This window comes from Eucalyptus grandis, chromosome 5 (genome assembly GCF_016545825.1).
Source record: "Eucalyptus grandis isolate ANBG69807.140 chromosome 5, ASM1654582v1, whole genome shotgun sequence".
In the NCBI taxonomy this organism is placed as follows: Eukaryota; Viridiplantae; Streptophyta; class Magnoliopsida; order Myrtales; family Myrtaceae; genus Eucalyptus; species Eucalyptus grandis.
In genome coordinates, this window is record NC_052616.1 from 26,289,428 (window position 1) to 26,296,847 (window position 7,420).

Consider the following 7,420-nt stretch of genomic DNA (forward strand, 5'->3'; position numbering starts at 1 on the left):
AGCAAATATCAATTAGGAAATGAGGATATAGCAGTAGAGATAGGAAGAAATCATAACTCAGTCTATTTAACGATGTATAAATAATTTGAAAAATATATTTCTTAAATTGATTGATTATATTATTTAGAAAAATAAATAAATGAAAAAATAATTTTATCATTGGTGAAAATGTTTTGATATAATTATTATGAATAATAAAAATATTATTTGCTAATTATTTAGAGTAATTCCGTTGATTACGACAAGAGTAGGAGATGTGATAGCCATTACGTAACACTTGCAGCTGTTAGGCCCCGTAAACGTGCTCGATCAGTGCCACGTAAGATCAAAATTAGCCAAATTCATCAGTTACGTGTGCACGCTGGCCCACGCTGACTTCATTGCACTCTCGTTTCCGTTTCTTCGCGGCTTGCCAGACGGCCGCCACCACCACCGCCGCCGCCAATGGCGGAGCATCTGGCGGGGGCCCGAAGAGCGTCCGGAACCTGCCCCGACAGAGGTTCGAGACGGGGGGACAAGGACAAGGAGGCTTGCCTCGGGTAGGCGCTCCGAGACGGCGGCAGAGCGATCCCACCCCGAAGCGTGGGCTGGGCTTGACTTTCCGCCTCTGCGTCTCCACATGCCGATGCGGAAAGACCAACTCCAATGTCCTTGGTCGTCCCCACTTGCTCTTACATCTCGGTCCGTTCTCGATGCCCTTTGTCCTCGTTCTCGGGAGTTCGATGAAATAACTCTGACAGTGGTTGTTGACAACTACTTACAAATATAATATGTTTGTCTATCCATGCATGTGAATATTGTATTGTCTATCAAGACCTACATTCTGATTGCATCTGAGTGTATAGATTTCTTTCCATAATTGTGACTGTACTTAGTCCACAGGGATAGATGTAGAACATTCGCGGTCGTAGAACTAACCTGTCTTGATGCAGCTTCTGCCTTCGTTGAAGCATGTTGGAAAAGATGAAAGCATCGGCAATCTTTGATCTTATAAGGGAAACGTTTTACTATCAATGGAATGAATTATCCTCCACTGGACATTGTCATGTCATGCCTGGTGGACATTGCCTTGGTCTCCATCGTCGACTGAAACAAAATTCCTAAATTTGCTTCTGGTGTTGAGGGGATTAATTAGTTATTGATGTATTTAGTATATGATAAGTGACTGCTAGATGACGGAAATAAGATAAGAAGTGTGATTAGCTGCATATTATATGAGCCATGTGGTCTAAATACAAAACATATCTTGCTCAGAAAAACATTAGGAAGGTGAGATTGAATCTGATTCACTTTCACTGAATTCAGACACTGGGACTGCGTCCTGAAAATCGAACTTCTTATAAATAGAAATGACGGTCGTTAGCAATCCGCCGGATTTAGACACCAAAGCAAGGATTTGCTTCCCCAACTCCTTGATAGTACCGACTGTAAAAATCCAAAGGCACCAAATTTAGCGGATGCTTATTGGTACAAACTTCAAGGGCACAACAGAGACTCCAGACAACCTCCTCAAAAGTTCAAAGCCATAGGGAAGAACGGTACTCCCCTTCAAGCCAGATCAATAATCATGTACCACGATCTTAGCTCACCTCTCTCCATGAGCTAACCATAATTGCAAGAAAACTATACGATGGAGCCAATTCTCAACGAGCCGACATGAGTGTTGTTAGACCGACGTAGTCAATGAACCTTTCCGTTCTGGGCAGAGTGAACGAGTGTGATGATCTACGGGTTAAAGTTGTCTGTTTTATTTTCATTTTTTGGGATTAGACAGATTAAGATAACTAGATTTCCATGTTGGTGACAGAGTTCATGAAAAACTGGCCTCTCAATGCAATACTAACTAAATGGACTGCCGATTTTTCTTTTTCCTAAATGCAATTTATCCTAGAGTGTCAAGGAATCCTGTACTTGGAAAATACTTGAATCTCAATGATATCATTATGAGTAACCCCCCGAACTACTCTTGGAAAATTTTCAAATTATTGATAAATCACGACCCCTTTTTATCTCTCCTCTTTTGATCATCGAAGCTATTACATTGCACATTTGTTCTGGAAAAACGCTCAAACAAAGAGAAGGGATTTCCTAAAACGAATTAGTTAATGTTGCAGAGAAATAAACAAACTGCCTCTGCTTGGAAGTGAGAAGTTTGAAATCCATATTGATGGCTCACCTTTCGAAATGATACAAAGTCTACAGCAATCTTTTGGATCTTTAGGACCAGGTGACTTTTTCATGATGATCAAACACGAACATGCCACATACTTAAAATTTAGCAGACAATTAAGCTGTGCAAGCAGAGATTTGGAAGTTTTCCAAAGTGTCCAAGGCCAAAGCTGGAGAAATCTACAAGAAGTTGACTTTGGTTCCTTTGGATATCCTATGCTATGGCAAAACATCAGAGAGCTGTTGATCTGGACAGTTCAGTAAAAACATCTTGATGAAACAGTGACTAAAAACCAGCTTATGCATTCACTGTTGAGGCAAAAGCACAAAATATGTGGGCATGTCTTGTACTGTCAACGGCATTGCAATCTGCACACTCATCTATAGGAATGTGGTGTAAACCAAGCCAACTTATACATAGACTTGCCTGGTAATGCGGCCGCTATTACAAAACTGAACTCTATTCGCAGAAGGCCTATTTATATAGAAGGAAATTAGAGTCACATCGATCATTACAAAATAAGAAGTCCATCTTAAAAAAGGATCACTTAAAATTTGTGCTTAGAGAGAATTTAGAAAGTCAGATGTTGCCAATCTACAATAATCAATTTCATCCACTCAAAGATATTGCCACAGTGAAAACTCTCACAAGAATATTGAAGACAGAACCAGGCTTCAAAAGAAGCATTCACCAAGAATTAAATTTCCTGAGAGATAGTGTCATTGCATTTCCTGAGAGATAGTGTCATTGCATACAATAGAATTCTATCACTAATATCCTTTTGTAGAGATCAAAATTTTCCTGTTGGTCAACCAAAAAAAAAAAAAAAAAAAAAAAACAAACTAGATCAAGATCAAGCCTGATTCGCTCTGTGGAGGAGGCTAAAGTGGAATTCGCTAGCACTAGGCTCCCAATATATCCCGACCTCATCGCCAGCTGCCAAGCCCTCCGTTTCACGAACTCCTTGATCCAACCCCCCTTGAGGACGTACGACCCAGACGACGCCCAAAACACAAATACCAGTCGATGCTCAGAGCACGTGTCCAAGTCCCTCACGATGACGTCGGCCCCCCTGCCGCTCTCGACTTGCCTCACTGTCTCCTCGCTCATCCACCGGAGAAAGTGGCTCTTCACGAAGTCCCGCCCGATCAAGAGCCTCGACAGGTGGCCGAGATCGCTTTGCGTAAGCCTCTTCTTGATCTTATAAGGGTCGAAGAGCAGCGTCAACTCCGTGGAAACTTCCTCGGCGTCACATCCTGAGGCCTCTTTCTTTCCCTTCTGCGTTCTTTGGCACTTCGCTTTCTTCTCCACAATTAAGGTTTCGGCATCGGTAGGTGAGGCCATGGATTTTCGCTTCAGTTGGGCAGGAACGATTTCTTGAGAAGGGTCGCCAACTTGCTTCGTGTTCCGATCAGGCGCGACGGGGACTCCTGCAGACGAAGTACCTCTGGCTCCTTCGTCACGATCCTTCTCCTGATCGTGCAGAGAAGAAAGGCACGAGTAAGAGTCCATTGACCGCGGCGAGTGGACCTCGCTTCTCAGGTGGTCGCCAACGGGTTTCTGCTCGTGATCTTGCAGATGAGAAACGCGCGACGATGAACAGCCCATCAATGGCGGCGAGCGGACATCACCTCTCAGGATGTTGCCCATGGCAGGTGATCTGGGGCCCAAGAAATCGATGAACTTCAAGGGTTTTTGGCGAAAGAAACAGGAAAGTGCTTCGAAAGAACCACAAAGGGCAACGCGGTTCAGAGGAATTTAGAGAGAGCGAAAGAGAGAAGGACAACGTTGGAGAGAATAGAGAGACAGAGGATGATGAGGACTCGGAGGCTACAGAGAGGAAAATATATAGTTTACCGTTGGAATTGGGATGGCTTTGGAGTCAAGTTTCGAGAGTGTGCGGAGGAGTGAGAGGTTCTTTCCTAATCCGAGTCAGGTTAAGATTAGTAAATTAGGAAATAATTTCAAGATTCAAGATTGATTTCCTAATTTGTTACATTATTTTCATCATGCAATAGGACGGAACTTTAAAAGGCTGGAAAAAAAATTGATTTATTTTAAGAAGAGAAAGAATTTAAAATGTTTATGATAATGAGCTTATAAAAAACATGGGTAGTTACATTACAAAAAATTACACAAAATAAAGAAAAGAGACCGCATCGGAAAGGGATATCATAAGCTTATTTTATATTTGCCTTCTTCTTTTTTTAATCAATTTGTTCAATTTTTTGAGAGGGACACTATCTTGTTCTAGTTAAACTATCTGTGCCCTATAAGGTTTGAGTTGAATATGTTATAAGGATGATACCACAAAAACTCCTAAATTATGCATTCCGTAACATCGATAATCAAATTTTCTTTGTAACATTAATAATCTTGAATTATTATTTCTTTTGGGAGGAGTTTGTAATCCTTAGAAAAAATTTTATTGTTACGCATAGAATTTTATTTTTATGTGCAATCGGGCTATCATTATTTTCTTCAAAAATTCAATTCATGATGAATGTTCTTTTGAAAGTTAGGGTGTCTTTAATTTATTTTTTTGAGTCTTTTTTTCCCACTGTGGTGAGTATAAAATTTTTTATTTCATATATATGTTTACATTTTATAAAGTGACGTTCCAATAGATTAGATGCTCAAATTATTTCTCAGAAATTGGGATAAAATTGAATTCTTCCTTGTCATGTTCAAAAAATTCTTTATAGTCCAAAATAATACATGTTGACCGCCAGCAAGTAAGGACTGCAAATGTTTCTTCTCTACTAAAGTTGCATTTCTTAAAAAGAGAAAAAGAGAGTAGGTTTTGTTTGTTTAACAGAAAATGAATAATTTGGAGAATATTGTAAAATTATCACTTATATCGCTCAAAAATATAAATAAATTTTCATTGCTTGTGAAAATATTTAAATGTAACTAATTGTTGATAATGAAAACCTTTTTCATTGACTATATATTTTAAGCAATAGGAGAGATAATTTTTTTTAAAAATATTTTTAAATTATTTATTTTTTGCTAAATAAATGGGGCTTAATAAAAGTAAAAGAATAAATGTAGTAGAAACAAAATTCAATCCCACTAACACGTCCTCCTTCGCAGATAGCTCCACTCAAGAAGTACATGGTCCTATTATTTTCTAGGGAAAAAGCCTTTAAAAACTCTAAACTACACCCAATGTAACATTTTATTCAAACTTTTTTTTAATGACACAAACAACTCCAAACTTATATCCATGTAACATATTTACTCCAAACCATACCAAACTTTTTGTGACACTAAAAATTTTAAATTTGTATCCGTACGACACATTCGCCTCAAAATTTGGAATAAATGTGTCATATAACTACAAGTTTGGGATTTTGGTATTATAAAAAAAAATGAGATAAATGTGTTTTTTTATAGTTTTTTGTGTCACGTAGAAAATTTTGGATTAAATGTGTCATACGGTATAAGTTTGGAGTTTTATGTTACAAAAAACAAATATATTTGAAATAAATGTATCACGGTAAACATTTTATGATTGTTGGTATTTTTTTCCCTATTTTCTAAAATAACGTAAGTAAGAAAGTAATATATATATATATATATATATATATATATTCCTAATTAAAAAGAATGTAAGTAAGGATAAACTAGCATAAGAGGATAGAGTGAGAGAAACAGTAAGAAATTGAAGCTATATTTATTCACAAAAAAATAAATGATTTGAAAATTATTTTTTAAAATAATTGTTTATATAGCAACAAAAATAAATGAACGACCAATATTATTATAGTCAATGAGAATGTTTAGACGTATTATTTTCTATAATGAAAAATTATTATAAATAATATAAGTGGTCATATTTTTTTTTAAAAATCATATTTTTATTTTTCACTAAAGAAATGAACTTGATCAAAAGAAAAAAATTATAATTGCTTGTGCCTGAGATCCTTAGGTGTTGCTAAGTGCTCCGAAAATACACTGGTTCAATTACTGCTTTTGTCGGCTATCGTCACTCATCCTTCCTGGAACCCACAGAATTGCTTGTGCCTGTACTGTTTCTTCGCCTAGTTCCTTTCTGTACCTGTGATCCCGAACTCGGATCCATGTATTTATTACTCTTACTGCACTCGGTTTTCTAAACACTATGTATAGACTTGCTTGGCAATGCTACTAATTGGTTGTTTGCTTGGGCAGGACAGTTTTCTTCCGAAAAACCCATCTTGGAATTCTTACTGTACTCCGAAGACATCAAGTCCCATAGGTAAAAAAATTTCTATCAAACTGGGTGAAAATAATAGCAAGTCTGAGAGTATCAAGTGGATGTCTACTAGCTTGACCTGCTCTCTTTTACTTCTTTCTTGGTATCTGTCTTAGTAGGGCGTGGTTCTCCCGCATAAAGATGCTTCTTTTAGTAATGAATTTTCAGGTTCTTCTTGGGTCCGTATGTGTTTACACATCTTCAAGAGAAATTTACATTTCTCTTTTACGTGTCTCTAACACAATAGACATGTTGCAACTGCGGCGCCATCCATATAAAATATATCCAAAAGCTGAGCCAGCAGTTTGAGCTATTTGTCGCCAAAGGATCCCATGATAGCGAGGGTATCAAACTATCAAGGGCGAGATTGAAACACTGGTAAATCAAAGAGGAAAAGAAAAAGTAGCTGTGAAAGAAACGAAAAAAGTAGAAGAGATTTGAAGTTGCAATTCGATTTAGGAAGAGCAAGAGAAGAAAGTGAGAGAGGCGAGAGAGAAACGGGAGAAGTGAGGACACAAAAGAGGAGTCTAATGAAGTTAGAATGGGAGCCACGTTTATACATGGCAACTGATGAATGGACAGCTGCAAATCCTATGTGGCACTATTCAAGCACCCAATATTTTCTCTCAAGGATAATTATCAATTCTGAGATAACTATGAAATTGCCTCAGGGGAAGATCTCCCATTTCACTGTCTAGCGGGGATGGGAGCTTTTTCTGATGCTACAGAAACAGCGATAAACCTCCACGCCGTCTTCCACATATTCTGATGGAGCCTCTAGTGTTCCCTTTGGCTCCCTAATTGATGATGCACCTCCATCTGGACAAAGCAAAGGTGACTGCATGGATCACTGAAGTCCTTGCTTTGCAGTTTGGTAATCGTAACAAAGGAGGTAATCCCTGGCAATGATTGTTGACAACTATTTACAAGTTTTATATGTTTGTCTCTATACCTATGTGAATATTGTCTATTGAGACATACATTCTGATTTGATCCTTGTGTATGAGTTC